This window comes from Lepisma saccharinum, chromosome 2 (genome assembly GCF_977018435.1).
Source record: "Lepisma saccharinum chromosome 2, izLepSacc3.1, whole genome shotgun sequence".
Taxonomy (NCBI): Eukaryota; Metazoa; Arthropoda; class Insecta; order Zygentoma; family Lepismatidae; genus Lepisma; species Lepisma saccharinum.
The window spans coordinates 137,700,615-137,726,499 of NC_139230.1; the positions used below are offsets into that span (position 1 = coordinate 137,700,615).

The 25,885-nt window shown below is 37.0% G+C and overlaps 1 protein-coding gene across 1 annotated transcript in view; it reads left to right on the plus strand.

Moving 5' to 3' along the window:
* The window catches only part of LOC145984134 (tubulin alpha-8 chain), a 123,414-nt gene that overhangs the window by 48,134 nt on the left and 49,395 nt on the right, over positions 1–25,885 (plus strand). Inside the window, exon 2 of the mRNA XM_083117575.1 lies at positions 21,431–21,650. The gene's annotated coding sequence lies outside the window, so the exon portion shown is untranslated. The remainder of the gene's footprint in view (positions 1–21,430; positions 21,651–25,885) is intronic.

Sequence of the window (25,885 nt, forward strand, 5' to 3'; positions counted from 1 at the left end):
AATTAAAAATGAAATCTGTAAGAAACTTAGAATGTTCTCTAAAAATATATTTTATTTTATCATCAATGTATAGAAATCCTCGTAATGAAAAAGAATATTTTCATCCTACCCGTGTGTTAATTTTACACTATAATGACATTCTTCGATTAGATGATATTTATGATAGAATTTGCGAAGAACTTAAGTTAAAACAACAGTAGTTCGAAGGGAGGGGTTCGGGTTGGCCACTTTGTGATACAAACCATAAACTTGAATTAAAAATAGCAAAATATACCTCATTTGGTGGATCTAATTATATTAAACTGCCTGAACAGATCAGAAGCAAATTGGCTGTATTGAATATTAAAAATAATGATAAATGTTTTATCTGGTGCATCGTAGAATATTTTCAACCAGTTAAAAATCATAAATACCGTGTCTCCCAATACCAAGATTTTGAAACAAAATTTAAGAAATTCATGTCAAGAATAAAATATCCAGTAGACATCTCAGCTATTGAGCAATTTGAAAAACAACATAAACAGTATAATAATCAATTGATAGCTGTGCATGTTTATGGTTATAATGAAAACCATAATATATATGTACTCAGACACCATCCACCAGCAGATGGTGCACATATTATAAGATTATTATATGTTACAGAGAGAAACAAGAAACACTATTGTCTCATACAGAATCTCCCAAAATTGGTACATAAACAAATAACATCAGATTGTCATAAAATTACTATATGCGATAGATGCCTGTCAATATTTTATGGAAGAGGTAACAAATCATGCGAATAGCAATTAGAAGAACATATTAAAAATTGTTATTTTTATCCTCATGTAACTCACAAATTTCCATCATACAAAAATATAAAATTTTCTATTTTGAAACAATACAGACACAAATGGCAATATGTTTTACAGATTCAGATGCATCATACACAACAAATGTAGCTAAGCATGAAGCCTGTAGCTTTGCACTAAAATTAGTAAAGACTTATGGAAAAAATAATCCACCTCTATATATTTATCGAGGCAAAGATGCATCTCAAATATTTATCAAAACACTTCGAGAGTGGGTGAAAACTCTTCCTCCAGTCTTACATAATATAGAACCGATGAAGGATCTTACACCAGAACAACAACAGGAACATGATAATACCATACGATGTAAATAATGTAAAAATAATTTTAATTCAGATTATCCAAAAGTTCGACACCACAACCATTTTAATGGAAATATATTCATACAATTTGTAATTCATGTAACTTGAAAATACAGAAACCAAATTATATTCCAATATTTATTCACAATTTGCAAAATTTTGATGCACATTTATTTATCAAAGAATTGGGGTATGATGGAGAGAATATTAATATTATACCACGCAGTAAAGATAAATACAGGGTGTCCGGAATGGGACTGACGTTTTTTAAAAGTGTGTGGTTTTAATATGGGCAGAGATAGGGAAGAAAGAAAACATACATTTTGAAGGAAAACTCAAAGTTTTGTTCAGCAAATTTTCATAGTTGTACGACTACCGGTGACGGCGCTAGTATCGCCGAAACGAAAAATGGCGTCGGTACTTAAAAAGGCGCAATGCGTGTGGTGGTTTGCAGAGACAAAAAGTCTTGTTCGGCAACGCAACTTTCGACGTGTGTACCACAAGGATCCTCCATCAAGCAACAGTATCCAGGCGTGGAAGGAACAATTTTCATCAACAGTGGGTGTAGTGAAACCTCAGTGGTGGTAAATCGCGTGTGTCAGACGAACGGGTGGAGTCAATAAGAGTGTGTTTCACACATAGCCTGAGGAAGTCAATTCGCGCAGTAAACAAGCAGCTGGGAATTCCAAGGTCAACTGTGCACGATGTGGTACATGAACGATTACGTTTGAAATTAAGCCTAACAACAAGCCAAAAAGATTAGAATTTGCCAATGAAATTCTACACAAGATTGATAATGACTATAATTTTCGTTTCGGCGATACTAGCGCCGTCACCGGTAGTAGTACAACTATGAAAATTTGCTGAACAAAACTTTTTGAGTTTTCCTTCAAAATGTATGTTTTCTTTCTTCCCTATCTCTGCCCATATTAAAACCACACACTTTTAAAATCCGTCAGTCCCATTCCGGACACCCTGTATATTGCCATAGAGAAAACTATCAAATTAGAAAATGGAAAAAAGTTGTTCTTAGATTCCTGTATTCATATCACTTTCTTTCCAGCAGTTTAGCTACTTTGGTGAGTCAATTAACCGATGATGAATTTGTTCATACAACAGAATATTTTGTTAGTGATAACATGAAATTGCTAAGGAGAAAAGGAGTCTACCCCTATCAATACATGGATAGTTTTAATAAATTTGATGCGACACAGTTACCATCGAGAGATAAATTTTATAAATATCTTAAGGATGAAGAATGTACAGAGTTAGATTATCAATATGCACAGACAATTTGGAATACACTAGGTTGTAAATCAATACGAGATTATCATGACAAGTACTTGATTCTAGATGTTCTCTTGTTGGCTGATGTGTTCGAGATCGTTGTTTCGAGAAATATAATTTGGATCCTGTTTTTATGTATACAACACCTGGTTTATCCTGGCAGGCTATGCTTTTAAATACAAAAGTTGAAATTGGTCTCATCAAGAATATCGAGCTGTTGATGTTGGTTGAATCTGGTAAACGTGGTGGTATAGTCCAGTGTTCTTTAAGATATGCAAAAGCAAACAATAAATATTTACCTAATTATAATGCTGATGAAAAAATAAATATATTCTATATATTGATATTAATAATTTATGAGTATGTCATGACTCAATCACTCCCAATTGGTAATTACGAATGGATGACCGATACAGAACTTAAAAACAGGGATTTCTTAAACTGGTCTGAAGCTCATCCAGTGGGTTGTCTAGTGGAAGTTGATTTGGAATATCCGTCATATCTCCATGACAAACACCTTGGATTAGCTCTGGCACCAGTTTCTCAAAGTTTCGGGTACAGAGGAAACAAAATTGATATTATCATTTGAAAACAAAAAATAATTGTGCTTCATTATCGACTGTTACAATATTGTTTGAAACATGGTATGAAATTAATAAAAATCCATAAGGGGTTAAAATTTGACCAAGAAAAATTGTTAGCTCAATATATTGAGAAAAATACAGACAATCTAATACAAACAAATTCTAAAGTTGAAAAAAATCTTTATAAATTAATGAGTAACTCCATATATGGAAAATGTCTAGAGAACAAAAGAAATCGAGTAAGGTGTAATTTGGTGTCCGATCGAAAAAAACTCCAGAAACTTACTGCAGATCCCACATACAAAGGTTTTACAAGAATTACTGATGATCTGACTCGCATTGAAAAATGCAATACCAATATAATGTGTGATGCACCAATAGCTGTAGGTGTTACCGTGCTAGAATTATCTAAATTGGAGATGTATAGATTTCATCATGATGTTATGAAACCCAGATAAAAAAATAATATTGAAGTAGATTATACAGATACTGATAGTTTTGTATATGTGATAGAAACACAAGATTCATATAGTGACTTGCTTGCTTGCTATTATACAATCTTGAAAACCAGATGATTCCTGGGAAAATGAAAGATGAGGCATCAGGATCTATAATATTAGAATTTGCCGGACTCAGACCAAAAATGTATTGCCTGAAAATAGATGGGGAAGAGGAAATTAAAAAAGCTAAGGGTGTGAATCTAGCATGAACAGCAAGACTCACAATAGAAGATTTCATACTCTGTTTAAAAAATAAAGTTGAAACAAAATTAATGTCTGCATATCATCTCACTAGCAAATTGGATGGTGTCTATACTACAATAAAAAATTAAATTGCTCTTGATGGCAATGATAATAAATTGCAAATATTATATTGCAGTATCCATACTAGAGAATATGGACACTATAATACAAGTAAACAATGTGATAAATGTTAATTAAAGTTTTCTTAAAATTGATATAAATATTATTATATTTTCTTAACATATTTCTTATTTGTTTAATTTGTTATATAATTATTTTTTATATTTTTACATAGAGTAGCCTAAGGCTAAATTTTGTTCTGAAGTAAATAAATAAAAATATATTCTATTCTATTAAAATTGTTCTATCACTTTCATTTTTACATCATATATATATACGTATATGATTTCTCTATGCATTGTATATGGTATTTTTAGGTAAAGTTTCATGAAACCCGCATATTAACTTAATATTTGTTCGATCATTTTTCTTCTTGAAGCATTTATTAAAAACATTGGTCTGTGAATTACAAACTCATCTGGATTATAATACATATTGATATTTCCTTCAGTTACTCTTTTAAATGCACTAAAGCTTCATATAATTTCAAATAATCTTTATCTGCAATATTTAAATTGTAATTTTCACGTGGGCATACCTCATTTGGACCATTCTTCAGATATACATTTTTAATTTTACAATTATCAAACTGGCTGCTATCTTTCTCCTTTGTCATCTCTCCCTGTCTGAAACAATAGAGCTACAAACTCTGGCATATCGTATTGTAGAGATTGAAACTGATTAGTAATATCAAATTCAAAGAATTTACCCTCTACTGGCCTCTGTATGCATTGATATGTATAAAATTGTATTGGAATTTGAGGATTTTTCAAAATGTTAGCTTTGTATTTGAGAGCATAATTCGATTCATATTCAACTATAGGCATACGTAACTCCATAGACTGAATCACACATTTTGCAGCTTCGGGTAAACTAACATCATTGGCTGTTCCATCTGGATTCAAAGTTTTGTATCTGATTATTGAATTATGATCATTGGGTGATCTGCGAAATATGATACTTAAACCACCTTTCCACATAATGTCTTTATAATCAGAGAAAAACCAAATAGCAATCTAATGGGGAATATGACTTTTTGTTATGATTTTTGTTCCAGCCTCGAATCCACCAATTTTATAATATACACTCTCTGATTTGGATAATTTTAATGTCCCCACTGTAGTGGATGTAATTCCAGGATAATAAATTTTGTCAATGACTTTACCATGCTTTCTGATTTTAATTTGCGAGAATAAAAATGGAACAAAATTATCTATAAGTTTTACATTAGCAGTAGCTGGATATTCCCCACTATTTTTTTTTTACAATATCAAATTTTATATACAGATCCGATCTATGTAAAAAAAGTAAAGTAAAGTGTTCCCCTGTGCATAGCACCACGCCATGAAGGCGTATAGGGGGTGTGGGTGTAACGCCCCACACTTTCTTGATCCGGTCGTGAGTGGGGGTGATGTGATCAGCATCACGCCCCTGACCGCCTTTACCCCCCAGGGTTTCCCCCAGGTACCCATGTTATTCGACGCTGGGTTGGCGCCGGGGCCGCTTCCACCGTTAGAAAAGTTCCCGGATTTGAACCGGCCGGGGATCGAACCCGGGACCTTGAGCATGGTAGTCAGACGCGTTACCGACTGAGCTGGATGAATAAAACCATCGCCTACTGTAATATCAAATTGAATTTCCTCATTCGGTTCATTAAGATTAGCAAATGTCCTTCTGTTTGGAGGGAATGATTGTAATTCATAACTTTCGATATTTTCCATTGGTATTTATTTATATATTAATTTATATTATTGCAGTGGTATTAGCACCGGCAAAATTGATTATCTCATTTTTCTCATTTTAATTCTTATCTCTATATTTCCCAATTTTCCATACCACACCCTCATTTGGCTCCATCGTCGGATACAATCCAAACACTTCATCTTCTTCAAATTTTCCAGTACTTAGGTAATCCCTTGCCAAGGGACCCAACTCAATTTTTTCAGGTTCACTTATAGTTTTAGTAGGTGGTTGTTGTAGGGTCAGAGGTGTGTGAATACTAGATAATGGTGTAGGATGAAAATATGCATAATTTTAATCAGTAAGAGGTACTATTTCATTTCTGAGATTTTTATTTTGTTCTGTGCCACCCTTAATCTCTTTACCGAGACCACTGATTGGATCGATATTTGGTTGGTCTTGACGTTTGTGTTGTTCATAGAATCCTCGATTCTCCGATTTCCAGCCTATAAATCGTTTGGTCAGGTAATCACGTAATTTCAAATTGTCTTCGATTTTATGTTTGTCATATTTTTGATTAGAGGCTATTTTATAATGTTATACCGTTTTTTTTATATCGATTCTACGTTCATAAAATCGTTCATTTTGTTTCTGAACTTTCCATTGTTGGGTTTTTGAGTCACATCAATTGTAACAAATCCAAAATCATTATTGTTCCATCAGGATGAACATAATTTTGAAAATTTGTTGTAATTTAAATCTCCCCCCACATAATCATTATAAACATGTTTAAGATTAGTGTGATCTTGACGAAACAAACAAATTAGGTTTGTATTATCCCTCAGTAACTGTTTGGGAATCTCGGAATAAGTTTGAGTTAAATAAAAACTATCTATTCCCCTGTGTCGACCTTGAGTGAAGAAATTTCGAATTTGATTTTGATTTTCCAGAATCACATCATCAAACACCACAACAATTTTTAAACAGTGGTCAAGAGGTTTTATTTTTGATCCAAATGTGGCTATACTCAGTCCCTCATACAGTTTCATGAGTTGCTGGTACTTTTGTTCCAAACTCTTTGAGAATACATACAAGTGTCTATTTTTTCAATGTAACCAATTGGGGGCAAGCAAAAAATTATCTACCAGCAGTGTAGTTTTTCCACAACCAGAGGGACCTACTATGAGACATCTTATATTATCGGGTAACAACTCACCATTTTTTTACTAGTCTCCACTAAATCTGGTAAACGCTGTACAACATTCCAAGTTGGTATCATAGAATCACCTGGTTTGCATCTATACAACTTTTTTCTGACAATCCCAGCCATTTAACATACAATTTGTTATTTTTTTTGTTAATATTTTTTCAACAAGATATGTACACTATCTGGCCATTCGTCACCGGACACCCCACCAAAGGCGTGTGGAAGCGCCTGGGCACGTGACCACGAGCTATAAAAGGCGTGGCAGGTGGAGAATAGCCGCACAGTAGGTAGAGCAGCCACTATGGACAGACAACGCGAACTTGGCGAGGCGGAACGAGGAATGATTATCGGAGCCCACAGGTTTGGGCATTCAACACGTGAGATTGCCAACAAATTTGCGATACCCCGATCGACTGTGAGTGATGTTATTGGGAAGTGGAAGCAGGAGGGGGTTGTCAAATGCCCACCCAGACCACCTAAACCGAAAATATTAACAGCTCGGGACCGTCGAAGCTTGAAACGTGTGGTGAAGTCAAATCGGATGGCCTCGCTCCAGACGGTGGCACAAGAGTTTCGTGCGGCAACCAGTAGTGTAGCAAGTGATCGTACTGTCCGCCGGAAAATCAGTGCACTTGGTTTCCATGGTCGTGCAGCTGTTCACAAGCAGTTTATCACATCCCGCAATGCGAGCCGGCGTGTCAAGTGGTGCAAGGAACGCCGCAGTTGGACCCCTTAGCAATGGAAATCCGTCCTATGGAGTGATGAATCGCGCTACCAGCTGTGGCGGTCCGATGGACACGTGTGGGTGTGGCGTATGCCCGGAGAAAGATTGCTACCAGAGTGTCTCGTACCCACGGTGAAATTTGGCGGAGGTAGCATCATGGTGTGGTCGTGCTTCTCCTGGTATGGTCTTGGTCCTCTTGTGTTAGTGCGTGGAAACATGAATGCAGATGCATACCTAACGATCCTGGACAATTCTGCGCTACCGACATTGTGGGCACAATTCGGTAGTGGTCCTTATCTGTTTCAACACGACAATGCCCCATGTCATACGGCAGGTGTGATCAACACGTGGTTCGAGGATATGGGTGTGCAAAAACTTGATTGGCCCGCCCAAAGTCCTGATTTCAACCCGATTGAGCATCTTTGGGACGAGTTGGAGCGCCGGTTGAGAGCCAGGCCACACCACCCAAAAAACACTAAAGAGTTGTTCGCCGCTTTGCAAGAGGAATGGAGCAGGATTTCCGTCGAAACCTATCGCAATTTGGTGGACAGTCTTCCTCAGAGGGTTGCGGCTGTACTTGCTGCGAAAGGTGGCCCCACACGATACTGACAGACGCCTGAAACCGGATTAAAGTACTCGTTCCAGGTGTCCGGTGACGAATGGCCAGATAGTGTATCTGATATTTTGTTTTACTAAGTTCCTCTTCATAAAATCTTCCTTTCAGTATTTTATTATAATTATCTTTTACTATATATGTATACCTGTTCCCTGGTAAAACTCGAACCACAGCAAAAATACTCTTGTGCCCCAATTTTTGGTGAAACCCTTCTGAAATAAATGTTTGAATTTACTGACTCTCACCTTATCTCCTATTTTAAACTTGGGTTTCTTGGTTGTGTGTTTATATTTTTGACAATAAATAGTAGAAATCAATCTTTTCTCGTCAGATTTGGTCACCTCAGCAGGTTTCATATGAATAGTTCTATGATCGAGTTATTGTAATGATGAACTAGGTCAGGCAAACTTTGTACCCATTTATAATTACCCTGTAGAGTAAATTGTTTCCACATGTGATTTTTTAATGTTCTGCTGAATCGTTCTACTTTGCTTGCTTTAAGATCACTGTATGTAGAATAATGTCTAATATTCTGTTGATTATTAATTTGGTAAATGTAAAATTATAAAATTCTTTTCCTCTATCTGTTTGCAAGAAATTCGGTATCCTTCCCTCAGTAAATATTAATTTAAAAGCCTCGGTAACACAAGTACCAGTTTTGGATTTTAGAGGAAGAGCCCATGCATATTTGCTAAATGTATCTATCACAGTGAGTAAATATTTGTAACCATGATTTATCTTATGTAAATTTTTTTAAATTCCTGTTTATTTCAATCAAGTCTGACTGCCATAGATCATCTATGTCTTTTGTTACTACAGATAATCGTTTGTAGTGACGACGAGCTGGTCTGTGTAATTCATTAACTATATCTTGTCTAGACATTTAGTACGAAGAGAGAATATTATATAAAATGGATTATTTTCAGGGCATAATTTTTTTATATCAAAAATTAGTTTATCACCAATTTCAATATGAAAAACTGATAATTGTTCATCCTCATGTATTTTATATTTGTTGGTAGACTCATCCCAGTATGCTATAGGTATTTGAACTGCCTTATGTATACCATCTTTTCTCACTAGTAAATTGAGGAACTTCAACATGTTTTCCATTTTTCACAAATCTAAGCTTCAGAAATCGAAGATTGCCATCGATGAAAAATTAGTGTGCGTGTGTATATGGATATAATTTGTAAACATTACCAGCATTAACATATGTCCAGTGCCCTCAAGCATTTGGAACACTTTGTAATCTAACTATCTCGATAGAGTAAAATTAACGGGAATCTACATCATCCAATCTGGTTAATACTGGTTCCAGGTGTTCATTGATAGTACAAACCAACTCATCATAACCCGGTTTAATCTTCACATCGACATAGAGTTGTTTGAATTGTTCTTTCAAATCCTGGAGTTGAATTGTAAAATCCGATAAGTTCGATTCTTGAACTGCTTCAATGGTGCTAATTTGTAACTTGATGTTCGAGATAATCTGCTGTAAACTCTCTACGAATTTTAATTTCTAACTCTGGCTAGCAAGATCGTGTACTTGATTTCTGATTTCCATAAATAATAAGTGGAGTTCATTGATTATTTGGTTGGTGGGAAGAGTAGTAGTTTCTCTAATTTGTACAATTACCCCTGGATGTTTTTGATATCCTCTGATTTGAGTATTCGATTTACTGCTCTCTTCATGGCTCTGATTTCCTGAGAAGTAGGTAACCCAGCTACAGTATTCTGAAGTGTAGTCAAGAGTTAATTTTACAGCATCCAGTTCGGTTGCAACAGCTGCAGTTTTCAAAATTTCTTCAAGTTGTATTATGCCATTTTGCGTAGGTGTCGATTGTTGCTGTGTTTCTAATTTGTTCTGTATGTCATCAATCAGATGTTGGAAATGTGATAGTCCAGATTCGATATTGAGGTTTTCCAACTTAGTAATCTGCTCTTGGACTATAGATAGAATTTTAGAGATACCTGGCAGTTCTGATTCCAGAGTTTCCTGTACACTAATTAATTCATTTTTCATGGTTGCCAGAGTATCCTCGATGTGAGCTATGGTTGCTTGTATTTTACCAAAATCCTCAAAAGTTTCCAGCTGGAGTTTAATATTTGTTACACTACGTGCAATGGCAGTGAGTTCAGTAGATGAAGGCAAATTATTAATAAAATCTTCCAGGGTTTGAAGTTTGGATTGAACCTGGGTTATAGCTGCATGCAGTTCATCTGTTTGCAATTCTATTTTAATATTTTCCAATCTAGGAATCTCGAAATATTGAAACTGTTCTTGTAATTTGGCAATACTAGCATTTACCTGTTCATATTCCTCTTGAGTTTTGATACCCTGGATGATGGTTTTCAGTTCGGTACGAATACTATTCGCCTGGTCGTTTAATTGTTTCAATTGATCCGTATTAGTTATCTGGATTTGTCGAAATTTATTAAGTTCATTTTTCAATTTGGCTACACACTTTCCTCCAAATTTTGAAGATTGTCTATTGAAGCTAAATTGGTATATTTCTCGAGTAGGGATTTGAGTTCACCATCAATTTTTACTATGGAGTTAATTATTTTGAATTTGAAGATTTGCGATCTCAGCTTGTATATTTACATTTAATGAATTTTGTAAAATTAGTAAATCTGATTTAAGTTTTTTAAGACGTTCATCTAATCTAGCAATATCATTGGAATTATCCGGTATCTCTTGTCTCCTATTTCCAAATATATATATCTATTTTATTTTTATTTTTTATTTTTTTGTTTGGTATTTTTATAAATTCATGAGAGGATAGATTATTCTTATTTCGATGAAGAGAGGAATTAATTTATCATACTCCCCAATTATTTCAGCTTAGAGGAAATCACCTACTTCCACATCGTATATTGTATTGAGATCTATTGCATTGTGTTTAATTCTATACAAATTTCGACCTATGTGTACAACTGCTGCATTGGATGGAGTGATACTTATTTGAATTTTTCCACTCACAGGAATTTTATATGATGGTTGGTTATTATTAAATACATGTAATTGTTTACCCGTATCCTGATCAACTTGATACCAGATACTATTTAGATGGATGATAACCAGACCTCTTAGTTTACGATGAATATCCCTAATGATATCCATGTTTACTGGAATTCTCTCTATTTGTTGAATGTTTTTTAAACCCAAACACATTCATAGGCATTCTTTTTTTGGTTATTTTTATCATATAAAATAAGTCACATAATCTTCTGTGATAACCATGTCAATTTTTGGTACTAGATGATATAAAAACATCAAAATAAAACTAATGCAAAAACCCCACCTTTCTACGTTACTTAGTTCTCGAGCTATAAGTATTTTAATAATTTTGAAAAATTCGGAGGGAAAAAATCAATAGGGGTACACAAATATTGCAATCCATTGCATGACTCGCATGGACTAGCCACACAAGAAACACCAGACTCTGTCTCTCTGTAACATTCAAGCATGTGCATGTTAAAAGAACAATCGCTTCAAAATATCTCTCTTGCATGCAAGAATTCTTGTGACAACATTATTGATTTCAGTAAAACTAGGTTACATGAATTATTCATGCAACATTTCTGTTAGTATTCAATTTGTTGAAGTTACTCCTTTAGAAAAAGTTTTTTAAAGTAGAAAAATCTGCAATAGAGGGGGATTTTGAAATTCGACCCTATTCAAAACAAATAACATTTTTTAAAAAAAATAGTTATTTATTTACACTTAGAATTTAAAAACAAAATAAAAAATAAGATGAAATTATCTAAATCTTACAATTTTTATAGAGTAAAATCGAATGTTGAACTCTTGCGTGAAGCAAATTTTCACTTTTTTACACTTAGAAAAACAGCTAAATTTTGATTTTTGATTAAATTACACTTGAAGGGATCACTATAAAATGGTTCGATTTTGGTGGGTGGCCTAAAACATAGCGTTCTCACTACTATTCACCGTTAATAACATTTATCATTTCGCACATTATTTCTTGCTCTGGTAAATATCATGTATGAACATTACTTAATATTAAACCTACGAACCATGTTGATATCAGTCTGTAATTTCCTAGTATCCGTAATATCTCTAATTTATCTATACCTATATTTTAACATAATCTGCGTACATTAAACTAGAAATGGCCATTTGACTTCGGCCTCAGCCTACGAACTCAATCACGGCCGCCTGCCTCACATGGCCTCATCCTACTAACTCCATCTCAAACTCGCACGACCTCTGACTCATAAGTCTCTTGGAGGCTGAACATTTTTATGTGTAAGAGTCGTAATTAATAAGACACGTGTTGCTTACCGCTTTGGTCTGAAAGATCCCTAAAGCGTAGTAATAGTTTTCACGGCTTTAGAAGTGACACAATCCATATGGTGATTGAAGATGAGTTTAGTGCCGAAATTACTGTAAGATTTTTTTGTGTTTCTAAACAAACTAGGTGTTCTGCTTGCATAGTTTGCAGGATGGCGGTTTCAGGTTCCATCACCAGTGTTCAAGGTATAGGGATTTGCATTCAGAAATGTCGTAGGAATATCATTGGGAGTGGTAGCTTAAGTACTTGGGAGAATTTATACGTGGACTTATGTTCTTAAAGGGGGTGTTAGTGTGCCTCTCCGATGGCGCAGTGGTAGCGTCGTTGCCTTGGTTCGATAGCTGGTGGAGGCACATAATCCTACTCGAAACTGTAGGTCCAGTCCCGATTGACCTTCCTGTGCATAAAGTGCACATAAAACACCAACTCAATCAATCAATCAATCAATTAAAGGGGGTGTTAGGAATGATGTGTTGGAGTTCAGGAGTGAGTTGTCGGTATTCTGTGTAAATTCGTAGATTTGATGCAGATTTGTCGTTCCAGGAAACCAGAGCAGGAGAATACGGTCATGATGTCGGTTTGTATTATTTAGCATCAAGAACTTTTTGGTATTTTTGATTGATTTGGTTAAATATACTTCACTTTTCTACTACAATTTGTATCTAATCGCGAAGGTGAGGATGAATGACAGAGTGGATGCTTTCCTGGAATGCTGCGTGAATTTTTCTCCCCATACGTGAAAAGTTGCATCTTTTATTAACCCAAATCCCATTGAATATTTACATATTTGTAAATACCCTGAGGCAAGTTTTCACAGTTTAGCTTTTATTTTAATCGAGAAAGAAGGAGAAAGATTCGTGTAAATAAAATAGAATTCTCTCAATGCGTTTACTTTGTTAGTGTCCTTAGCAGAAAATTTATCTTACAGCCGAGAAGATTACTTCAGACTCCGGGAATTTTCGGGCTGTGTATAGGGCCTGGTGGCAACCCACCATCGTGAGGAAATTGGGGAGCTTCGAATCCGGTCGCGTAGACCTACTACAACGGCTGGGGATACGTCGGGGTCACCCCCCGACTATTACAATCCTGGTTGAAGATCTCCACGCTTAGAGGTGACGATTGAAAGCGTGGGAGGGAGACCGGCAGCTGGTAGGTAAGCCAAGGCCCTTCATGGGCTGTTACGTACAGGATTATTATTAAGTATATTCGAGCCATGAAATTCCACGAAAGAATCAAATATATAATATTATAAAATGATAAATATTTTTCTATACCGCATGTAGGCGTTTAATTCTGTAGTAATGTAATCTTCTTACGTGTACTTATTTTAACACCCAGTGTATCTACCTCACAATTGAAATTTATTACTTCCGATTTCAGAGATATGATATGATAGCAATAAGCTATCATAACTCCCCCTCCCCTTTTATTTCCAGGTCTATCTCGACGGTACACTCTGTAATTGCCATTAAATAATTCATTACTATTTACACTCTCATGCACCCAGGTTTCAGTAACAATTATAATATCAAAATTATTACTCAAAACATTAATATAAAATTCATAATCTTAATATTTAGACCAAGGGCTTTTTGATAATAAATACATATTTCATTTATACGACCATCGAAAGTTACATTAATTGAGTGACATCTCAAATAATTTTAATAATAAGATGTTAGTATCATCCCTTTTTTTTTTAACTTAATTACCCCCGCTTGATCTTCCATAAATAAGCATAGTTTTTCTCATGTTTTATCTTACTAGCCTGACTAAGAAAGCGCTTTCGGTAAGGTGTGAGGCTTGGTTAATATAAATGATCTCACTTTTGGTATAACCGAGATGTACAGCATTTAAGTTCCTTTTCACTTTCCTCTTCTGTAGAAAGGCATCCTTGTCCACTCGCCTGACAAATTTCACAATGATGCCACTTGAAGATTGATTACAGAGTTTGCGCAACCTGTGACAACAGTATATCACCTCATCCTTGATTTCCATATCCAATGCTCGCCCAATAATTTCTACTACATCCGTCATGTTTTTATTCAACTGTTCAGGAACACCATATATTTCTAATGTATTGCGGCGACGATATAATTCATTTAGTTGCTCCTGATTATCTTTCAGTTGTTTCTTTAGAGTTACATTTTTCCCTTTCAACTGCTCAATTTGTACAAAGCAAGAGTTTATTGACTCGGCCTACTTTTTGATCAATGATGCATTTTCATCCAGTGTTTGAGGAGCTAACTCAAGTGATTTACTTAATTCGCGTTCACAATTATATTTGCTTTCTTCAAATTTTCCATTTCCTGCTTTACAACTTGAAGCAGTTTATACATTTCAACAATGGTTAGCATTTTTGTTTCACTTACCCTTTCGTCCTGTAAACTACTACGTCTGATCTTCGCACATCCTTTGCATTTCCAAATTTGTCCCGCATTCCGCATACATTTTGCACGTTCCTCTTTCAAACGTGCACATTTCAAATGACATAGCTTCAAACAACCTGAACACTGAATTTTTAAGGAAATGTCCTTCGATCCACAGGTTCATGACATTCGGTGCAACTACTCATTTTATCAGATATATCTAACAGTTCGGTAATAACAGTTTAACTGGTTCAGATTTTTTAAGAAAAGTTTCCTTTGGAGACTTCTTATAAGTATGAATGTTAAATCGTGTGTTTAGTGGTGTATAGCTAGTAAAATCGAACATTTTACGCGTAAGATCTTATTTGCTCTGAACTCAGCCAAAAGACATTTCGCCCCGAGAATGTATTTGATCGCGATTTCAAATTTCTTTATTGTTTCATGTTGATAATTTGATCAATGTATCAGTTCGTGACGCTAAGACGATATTTTATGCAACTATCTCCCATCTCCTCTCTTCTCCCCTCTCCGCTCTTATTCCTCTCTCCCACCCCTATTCCCTCCTCCTTCTCTGCTTCTATCGCACTTCAAAGACCTTAGTGATGTTATAACAGACATGTAATTGTTGTATTTACTTATTGTTGACGAATAATTACAGATAAACAACTTTCCATTGATAATTCTTTGTTTCTGCTTAATTTGTCAAAATTGCTATTGCTGCAGTTCTTCAGTTTGTAACATATCCATACCAAGGACCACTCTTTGCTTCTGGAATATTCTTGATTGTGCGTGTGGATCGAGAGAAGCTCTAATATGTTTGCTTAGATTATTAATTTTGGGCAATGTTATACTTTTCCTTTGTTTCAAGTTAAAAATAATTCAACAACTGATTGAAGCAACTCAACTCCATACCTACTAGTGCTGCTGGTCTGATTCTACTGAATATTTTTTTCTTAACCAAAAAGAGTAAATAATTAAAGGAACGCAAATTTTGATCTTTCAAGAAAGGTGTCCTAATTCCGTCCCCCCTTTCCAGTTCTTATCTACTGATTTATTTTATGGGATATTTTATTAAAACTGTTAAAATCTCTTGTAATAAATTTATTGAGATGAAAACATGCATATACATTTTTATACTGAAGTTACATCTTTTTACCCATCCCGACAAAAATCGCAAACAAAGGTTTTGACTTTTGTTAAAGATGAACAGATCTCGCGGCACCACTGGAAGTATTTCGAAAACTTGGCCCATTTCTCTCCTCGCTTGTCTTGGGAAAAACGCTTTCTACAAATAGGACATAATACATCTTCATCGCTTGAACTATCCTCGTCATCGGTGGACACCAGTGGAACTTGTTTCATCCTCAGAGTCGCTTGAACTTGGGTCATGTTTCTTTGTTTTCTTTTTGGGAAACTTTGTCGAAGATGTTCCAAGCTGATATTTATCTTCAATGATGAGACATTTCTTGGCCTTTGTTTGGGACTGTTTCTTCTGCCGCTCTTCCGCCATTTGTTTCTTTTCCATAGAGGCTTTTACAGACATCTTATGTGGACTTCCTGTTACCGAGAATGAGATCCCGGCTCTAGAAGATGTGGAAGAATGGATTACTGGAACTTCCTGAATGTCTCTTGGATAGACCACTTGAGGTGGAGCTGGAGCATTCAGGTTGTCATCATTCACTCCATTGTCATGCACCTCTGGCTCTTCAAGTTGTCTGGCTATGGCGTCATGCTCTTAAAAGACATCGGGATCAAACTCATGAATTCCAGTTTTCCTATATCCATTGACGGCAGTTTCAAGAGTAGCAGCACGAAGGTACGCTTCACAGAATAAACTGGATACTTGTAGTTTCCTCACAATTCTGTTTGGGTTAGAGGCCAACCATTGCTCTATAGTCCTTGCGTATAGAGTTTTCAGAGGAAACACAAATGCTACATCCAAAGCCTGTAGCTTCTGTTGAGTGAGGGGGCAGGCACGTGCCCCTCAGACCCCCCGCTGGCGCCACCTTCTTCATAGAACTTTCAAGTTTAATATCGTAACGAACTGTGAAGTCAATGGGTGATGTAACCTATTCATCGTTCATCCTCGATGATAAGAACACTTGTCATTAACATGACGAGTTAACGCTTGGCAGTGCGAAACGTACAACTAAGATTTAGGAACTTAACAACTAGAAAAGACAATGGTCACTCATTGTGTTTTATGAACCTTTGAACCTGAATCATGGCTGGGTTAGGATAATTACCTGTCTATCTGACGAATGAAGACAATTTCGAAGAATAAAAGTAAACTAAGTCCTGTGGTGGCTTCGTTACAGGTTGACCAGCGCGTCGTCGCACCTTTGCTCCACTCTCTCCTCAATCCCAATCCAAAGTCAGTCCCCTCTCAGCCTGTCTCACCTCTATATTACCCAGGCCATGGAGACCTTCCTCCATGCCGAATCGTGATTTTAACTGCCACTATGCAAACCGCTGACTCCATAGGTACATGGAACTTCCTATTTCCTGAATACCTCAGGAGGTTTGCATAGCACAACACTGTGCAGTATTTACATGCCTCAGATGTTGAGACAACTGAGATAAACAAGTGAATGCCCCTGTCAACATGAAGCATTCCGAGAGGCTTTTAAAATAAAATACGATATATACTTTTTATTAATTAGCATTAATTTTCTTTTTAAAAAAACAAGGCATAGCAGTGTTAAACACATTATAGAAAGGTCGTCAAGTGATCATACATCAACCGAAACTAGTCTAAGTGGTCAGGAAAAAAATAAAATATATCACAAGATACATACATAATGTGGGTCCTAAATCCGTCCTTGGGACGGATTTGAGAATCTCAAAGGGGACGGATTTCGGACTGGTTATAACAACAATAGCGACTGCTCCTGACCAAACGACTACAGCTACATGGGTGTGACAACTGGAACGCAATATTCAAGCACAGCGTGTTTCAAAAATAATATACGTATTTCGCATGCATATATTTATTAAACTTTAAGACATACGAAGATGAAACTTGACACACATACTTACGAACCTCTCAAGTTCAGATTACAGAGTTCAATATGTCCTCCAGTAGTGACACGAACAATATCACATCGATACTCAAATTCCTCCCATACTCGGGCAAGCATGTCCTTCGTCACTGATGTTACGGCAGTACGGATCCGGTTCTTCAACTCTTCCAGGTTCTGTGGGAGTGGTGGTACATAAACATTGTCTTTAATGAAACCCCACAGGAAGAAGTCACAGGGTGTCAAATCCGGTGACCGTGGAGCCCAGCTGATACATGCTAAGTCGCCAGCTCCTTGACGACCAATCCAACGGTTCGGTAGAGTTTCATTCAGATAATCACGCACTTGGCGACTCCAGTGAGGGGGTGCCCCGTCTTGTTGAAAAATGAAGTTGTCTTCGTGCAGCCTCGGAAGCAACCAGTTTTGTAACATAGAGAGATACTGCTGACCGTTAACCGTGTTTCCATCAAAGAAGAATGGGCCGTAAACAGATGATCGGGATATCGCGCAAAACACATTCACTTTGGGCGAATCTCGTACATGTTCAATGAATGCATGTGGGTTCTGTAGGCCCCAAATGCGAACATTATGTTTGTTTACCTTACCACTGACATGAAACGCAGCTTCATCACTAAACGCGATGCGTTGTGCGAAAGTGTTGTCATTGTCAATAGCATTAAGAATCTCGTTACAAAATGCTACACGTTTGAGTTTGTCATGAGGACGCAGAGCTTGTTACAGCTGTACCTTGTACGGCTTCATAACCAGCCGACGTCTCAAAACACGCCAAATTGTTGTTGTATGAAGTTGTAACTCCCGACTGACACGACGAGTTGATTTTGAAGGGCTACGTTGGAAAGCAGTTTGAATTCATGCAACATTTTCTTTAGGAACACGAGGGCGGCAAGGACTCTTTCCTTTACATACACATCCTGTATCTACAAACTGTCGATACCATCTGCGAATGTTCCACCCATTCGGAGGATCAATTTGGTATCTCAACCTGAAGCGTCCTTGCACTGTAATCACGGAATTGCACTTCGCAAACTCGAGAACACAATGATTTCTGCTGCGGAGTAGCCATTTCAAACAACTGACGGTTACCAAGCAAAACAGAACACAACTGACATCGAACGGCTATTATATAAACTAGACTATGTATTCGTTTCTCTAATAGCCGAGCCGGGGCGCAGCGATCGATAGTTTGGACAAAATAATACTTTGTAATACGTATATTCTTTTTGAAACACGCTGTACTAATCTCTAATTATCAATCACTAAATGATGAAAACTTACGGCGAGGCGTCAATATATCTGTTTCAAGTTGATTTCCCACTGCAGCAAGCCTTCACACAAACTATTTTTGACAAATTAAAGCGTGAATGAACAGAAAAGAGCAACTACGTCACTGCCAGTACGTAACCGAATGGTTCTGAAGATTTTCCTGTTACTCTCGCAAAATGGCAGCACTTTCCATGGATGTTAAAGAGGGGGAGGAATTTAGGGCAGGGGATGGATTTCGGGCACTTTACCCTATATGATCCAGCAAGTGTGGTGAGGCACGTAGTGGTGACAAGTGATGGCTATAATCGGATTAAAAACGTTTAATTCGATAATTTTAATATTTCGAGATATTCGATCTTTATCAATCATCGATTATTGCTAAAACCTTTCATACTGTTCATCGGTTGATCCGAATCGGTTACGGATTCATTGTTACAAATACAATCCAGCCGAATCGATTTGAATACATTTCGAGTGATTTGAGTGAGTGAAATCGTATGTTCTCAATCTATCAGGTACATTAGGTTCATTTTCCATGTAGTTAAGGAGAGGAATGAACCTAATGGCAACATGGAATAAGGACCACAATCATTGGTTAAATATTAGTGAACATTGTAGAAAAAGCCCCGTTACTTTATATCTATAATTTAGTTATATTTATTGTATATATTATCAAATATTTGTTGGAGAAATATATTTGCCTTTCGACAAATTGGAAACATTTGATTAATGAAAGCGTCTTCGATTGTAGTATCAACAGTGTTTCATGGAGGGAATTGTTTATGCTGAATATGAAACATTTCATGTTTACTTATGATAAATTTCTTAATTTCAACTCCCATTATTTGAAAAATGTCTTTGATTTAAAAATTAACAATGATTTATAGAATAAAGGTTCTTTAACTGGTACGACATCTGCGGTTTGGGGGAGCACCTAGCATTTGTTAACGCGAAATGCCTGTTTACTTTGAGTAAATAAGCTGAGTGCAAGGGTTCGTGACGTGAGTTCAAGCCCAGGTGAGATCATTTATTTTTATAACAAGACTAAGAATGACATTTTACAGAAACTAGGCTCCAATGTTTTGACGTAATTTTTGCGATCAATGCACAATAGTGCATTGTGCCTAATTTGTAGTCAAATGATATACAATAGTAAATAGCAATAGTTGTAAAAACTAGTGTAAACGAGAAACTATATTTGTGCGCTCTTGGATGGGATTAGAGGCTTTTTGGGCCAACTTCAATTTAATCTAAATGTATATATTTCCTTTATTTATGCAGTGAAACCTTATCCTCTAAAGTGAAATCTCTGTCAGTGTAACGGCTCGAAAACTGTCAACACGTCACACCTGACACACAGGTTGAGTGTAATGAATAGGGAATTAGAGTTGTTGTGATGATTCTCTATTCCAGCGTGACCCAGCCCGTAACTTTAATATTCATGTCGTCGCTGTTCCATGGTGTCCTGTTCAATGTATGGTGTCACATTCACAGGGAATGCGGTATACGTCTTGTATTGGAAGTTTTAGTTTATCTTTGACTGGGTGGAGTAAGGCCTTGGCCTTCAGTGGAGGTGTACGAAGAGTCTTTACCCTGTGCTTGACGATAATCCTACTCAATTTCCAGAGTTTGTGCTCAATTAATAGGACAGAGATTTTAATTTAAACGGACTATGTTTCCTGGGTTGCTACAAACAGCGTTGCGGATTCCTCACCACACCGGTCATGCATCAACATGTTTGCGTAGTTGAGAGAATGAGATACATTTAACACTAACTTAGGGTTTCCGTATGTCCCAGAATGGTATAATTTGTCCCGCTGTTTCGAAAAGTTTATTTCGGGACCCAGTACCGGGATATGGTGGGAAAGCAGAAATTAATAAGATTATACAATCATGAATCTCGTTTTTTATTAATTTCATTCTTAGGCATGTATCAGTTATGTAAGGTAAAAATTTAATTCTGAAAATTATTTTTAAGTCTTATATTTCTGTGACTTCTGTTGAAAAAACCTCTTCTAAAATTAGGTTACAAGGCGGTATTTTCATTTTCTTCCGAATACCTGAAAATCGTTTCCTAAACACCTTACCATCTTTGGGACCCTTCCACAGTTTCAATGTGTAGATCATAGTACACACATACTACTTTTTTTTTAATACTAGCCCCCCAATCTCACTCCCTAACAGGCTTCGGGTCAGATGAGTCCAGGATTTTCACGTAACGAAATATAGGAAGCCTGTACTAATGACATCAACCCTGTAACACACATATGTCAGACTTCATAAAATGAATTGATTCAACGTATTGATATTTCTTTCAGCGTGAATGTATATCCATCCATGTGGGACAAGCTGGTCTCCAAATGGGCAACTCATGTTGGGAGTTGTATTGCCTGGAACATGAAATCCAACCCGACGGTACCTTTGCTTCAGATAAGGTCAGACTAAGTGATGACAACTCGAATACATTCTTTAGTGAGGCAGGGCCCAATAAGAGAGTTCCTCGGTGCGTCTTTGCGGATCTGGAACCTACAGTTATTGGTAAGTTGAAAATAAAACAATTGCTTTCTGAATATGAAACAGATTGTTTAATATTGTCTGACTGCATGTATTATGGATAAAAATTTCCTGTTTTCAAGGTATCTTTGCGTCGAAATTAGGCTTAAGAAAATACTTTGCCTTTGTCATTAGACGATGTGCAACTGTGTCTCCGGCAAAACTTGTAATCCTATAATTAAGCCTAATTGCAAAGTCCAAGAACTGAGCCATGGAAATATTCAAATCTGAGTTTGTGTGAATTTTTTTTGTAAGCTTTCGTAATTTTAATTTTGATTTCTTCGGAGACAACCCATGGTATAGAACATTAAGTATAGTTTGCATGATGTAAATCGTATCCGCACCAAATCGAACAGCTTACCATTTTTTTCTGTTTCACAGTAAGCATCTTTCCGTCGGACCTTTCGGCAGGCACTTTTCAAACTTATCATAAGGAGTCCCGGGTTCGATACCCGGTGGAGGCACAAGTGGTTAGGATCCCACTTTAAACTGTAGGTCCAGTCCCGATTAGCCTTAGTGTGCATAAAGTGGACTCAAAACACAAAATTAACCAACCAATCAAACGTATCGTGATGTACAAGAAGAAATCCGAGATGATCAGTTTTGTTTTTCAGGAATGACAGGACCAGTATGGATTGATTTAAATCAGGTGATTTTTAAATAAAAATCGCTGATTTTAAATCACTCTAAAATAATTTATAGAATATGTACAGCCACGGACAAAAAAGGGGTGCCTAGATCCTGAAATGCTCGCTAGCACGCGTGACGTTGTGTGTTGCCTAAATCTACGGCGATGTGAGAAATCTCTACAAAGCGTTCTTTTTACACTCAAGTGAGAAACCTAATGCACAGTTTCAAACGTCACGCAATTCTAACTTTGATCGCTTCTAAATCGAAAGGTGTAAAACATATTGACACCAGGTTTTCTAAGTTTTTCTAATACTTTTAATTGCAAATTTGTGCCGTAGATATGAATTAATTAAAAATTTAGAATATTTTTCCACGGTACTAATGTGAGGAGAAAATGAAATTACCACAGGGTTGGGGAATAGCTGATTTCATAATAAAGTGGCCACCTTATGCTACCTTGTAACTAATATATTTCTGTAATTTCGGCCGTTTATTTAGATTTACACCCAAATTGTGATTTTCTACAACTGTGCAGACTAAAATTGGCCCAATTATTACGAACATGTGTTTTGCAGAAATTTGTAAATTGATCTCAAATATTGGACATTGAGCCTCCCCCTTTCCAGTTGCCGTTCTGAGACACTTTTCCGTTCATGTTCAGTTTCATATTTCGGTTTCTGTTCATCATGGCAACGTACATTCGAGATACCGGCCTCAAAGTCAATATTTCCTTTCTTTTTTAATAATCATATTTCAGTTTCCAGAAGGAGATACGAAGGATTATGTTTATCTAAACACAAAAATTATATGAACCATAACTGTTTGTATTTCCTCATTAGAAGCAAAATTCAATATATTTTCTCATGCCATGCATAAATAAGGGTATTACAGGTTTCATATAATTGGTATCGAATAATTTTTATGTATGCTTCCATTGTCCAACAAAGTCAACTCTATTGTTAAACTGGATTAACGAAAATGCCGATCGGGATGGTTCATTACCTCAATTCTTTAGTAGCTAGAACGTGTCACTAAATGCATCTCGTAATTCATTGTAAGAAATCCCCCCCTATAGCGCTACAGCCCAATATTGGGCCCTGACTTAACCTACCGACTGCTGGCCTCCCTCTCACGCGGCCCGCAAGGTATAGCCAGACTATACCGCGTTGGTCGGCCCGACCAACCCCCAGCCGTTGTAGGACTTCGCGACCGAATTACGCTCTCACTCGGAGCTCCCCAATTTCCTCACGATGGTGGGTTGCCACCGGTCCTATACAAAAGCCGAAAATTCCCGGAGACTGAACCCGGGATCGAACCCATGCCGTGCCGCAGCCGCCAACAAGGTGCCTTAGACCGCACGGCCACGGAGGAGGACATTGTAAGAAATCGGACAGTTCAATTTTCTAAAACCCAAGGTAATGAACCGGCAAATGAACCACTCCCAATGATATATATATACATGCAGTGTTTGTGTGTGTGTGTGCGAGGAAAATTCACACTGATGCGACACATGCCGCTTGGAAACTATCCAATCAGCAGTAACGATTGTCACCGTAGCCGCATGACAGGCCCCACCAGCGACACGTGTGCTGACGGTTCTGAATGAATTCTCCTTTACGATTTCAACAAATGAATATTAAATAATCTATATAAGCACCTTCCATATCTTACGTAGCAACAAATTAACGAAGTTCCATTTGTTCGTATCGAACTTCTCTATCAAAATATGACATTGGCCCTTTGGGATAGAAGCCTCATATATATATACACACAGGGTGATTGATAATTCGACCTATTCCTGGAAAGGGGCAATACTAGAGCACATTTGCAACAAATTTGACCCTATGCACCGGGGGTCGGAAATCAATGGGTTTCGAGTTATTGCAGTTTGTAGATTTTCGTGAGATATTCCGACTTGCGACCAAAAAACTACTAATTGTGAAAAAACTACTACACTTAATCGACATGTTGCTAACAGCTGACGAATGAGTGACTACTGGGAAAAAAAATAATGTCCAAAATTCCCATACCCACAGAAAGAAGCAGTCATTGGAGCACACGTCATGAAGAAATTTGGAAATTATCGTTTAAATCGAAGGTAACACACTTAGCGTAAAAATTACGGAAAAAACTTCCTCGTTTCATAAGTTCTACAAAATGATACAAATGTTGTCAACTGGCACACGGGTTGGGGGAAAAATCTGAATTAAAGCGGAGAAGGCGCGTTGTAGACCCCCATCATCTGACAATAATTCTGTGGACTGACAAATCCAAATTCGACCGCGATGGTATTACGAATTTTCATAATGCGCAGTTTTGGTCCCCTAAGGGTCATAACCCCAGAAAATCTAAAGAAAAGGCTCACCAGAGAAAATTCTCACTAAATGGGAATCATCCACAATCATGTGATCGGGCCATTCTATGTGCCACAAAACCTAAACGGCATTACCTACGAAAACTAAGGGAAGAATTGACGCTGCTGGAGGATGTGCCGCTTGCCACAAACAGGGGTATGATTTACCAACATGATGGATGCCCAGCCCACTATTTCCGGGGTGTGCGACAGTGGCTAGATGACAATTATCCCATGCGATGGATTGGTCGAGGCAGCCCGACCCCCTGGCCGACGAGGAGTCCGGATTTGAGTCCAATGACTGCTTCTTTCTGTGGGTATGGGAATTTTGGACATGATTTTTTTCCCCAGTAGTCACTCGTTCGTCAGCTGTTAGCAATATGTCGATTAAGTGCCCAGGGTGTAGTAGTTTTTTTCACAATTAGTAGTTTTTTGGTCGCAAGTCTGAATATCTCACGAAAATCTACAAACTGCAATAACTCGAAACCCATTGATTTCCGACCCCCGGTGCATAGGGTCAAATTTGTGTGTGGAGGGGGGTGCGTGTGCGAGAGAGAAACAAAGATAAATAATGTATTTGTAATGTATTTAATTCTTTATTGTTGTTCCATTGCACAATAACTCATTTGTATTGCAATATACGCAAAGAATTAAGGGTAGTAAATATGTCTAGTGTTCACAGCAATCAAGTTTTGCCTCTTCTCTGACGTCAGTTTAACAATTTCTCTCTATACAACAGAAACATCCTGTCGTATGCTGTGTAGTGTTGATTCGAAATGAGAGTCATAAAGACATGTTAAAAATAAGTCCTTATTTAGTTTCTATGTAATAGTTAAAGTATTAAACAAAGTCATACTAATGATATCAGGCTTATTTCTATATATTTTGTTGATTTATTACGTCACGAATTATGCTTGAGTCGTTTTCGCCCCGGGGGGCAAATCCACTAGCAGTACTGCATTGATAAATTCAAAACAGATTTAGTAAAAGATGTCGGAACAATATTTTCTTTCTTCCTGGGTTTTTCAAACTTATTTTGTTCCATAGTGAATCGCGAAAATGACTCTGATTGACCGTGTCGGCGATTAGGAAAGGTATGGGGTTAGTACCACCCCCTCCCCTTTTTTCCCCTTTTGCTCCGTACTGCTAAACCTTATGTACACTTCTGTTCACAAAAACTGGCACACTCGCTTGAGTTAATCAGCTTCGGAGCCGATCGAGTGTGGCAGTACAGTCG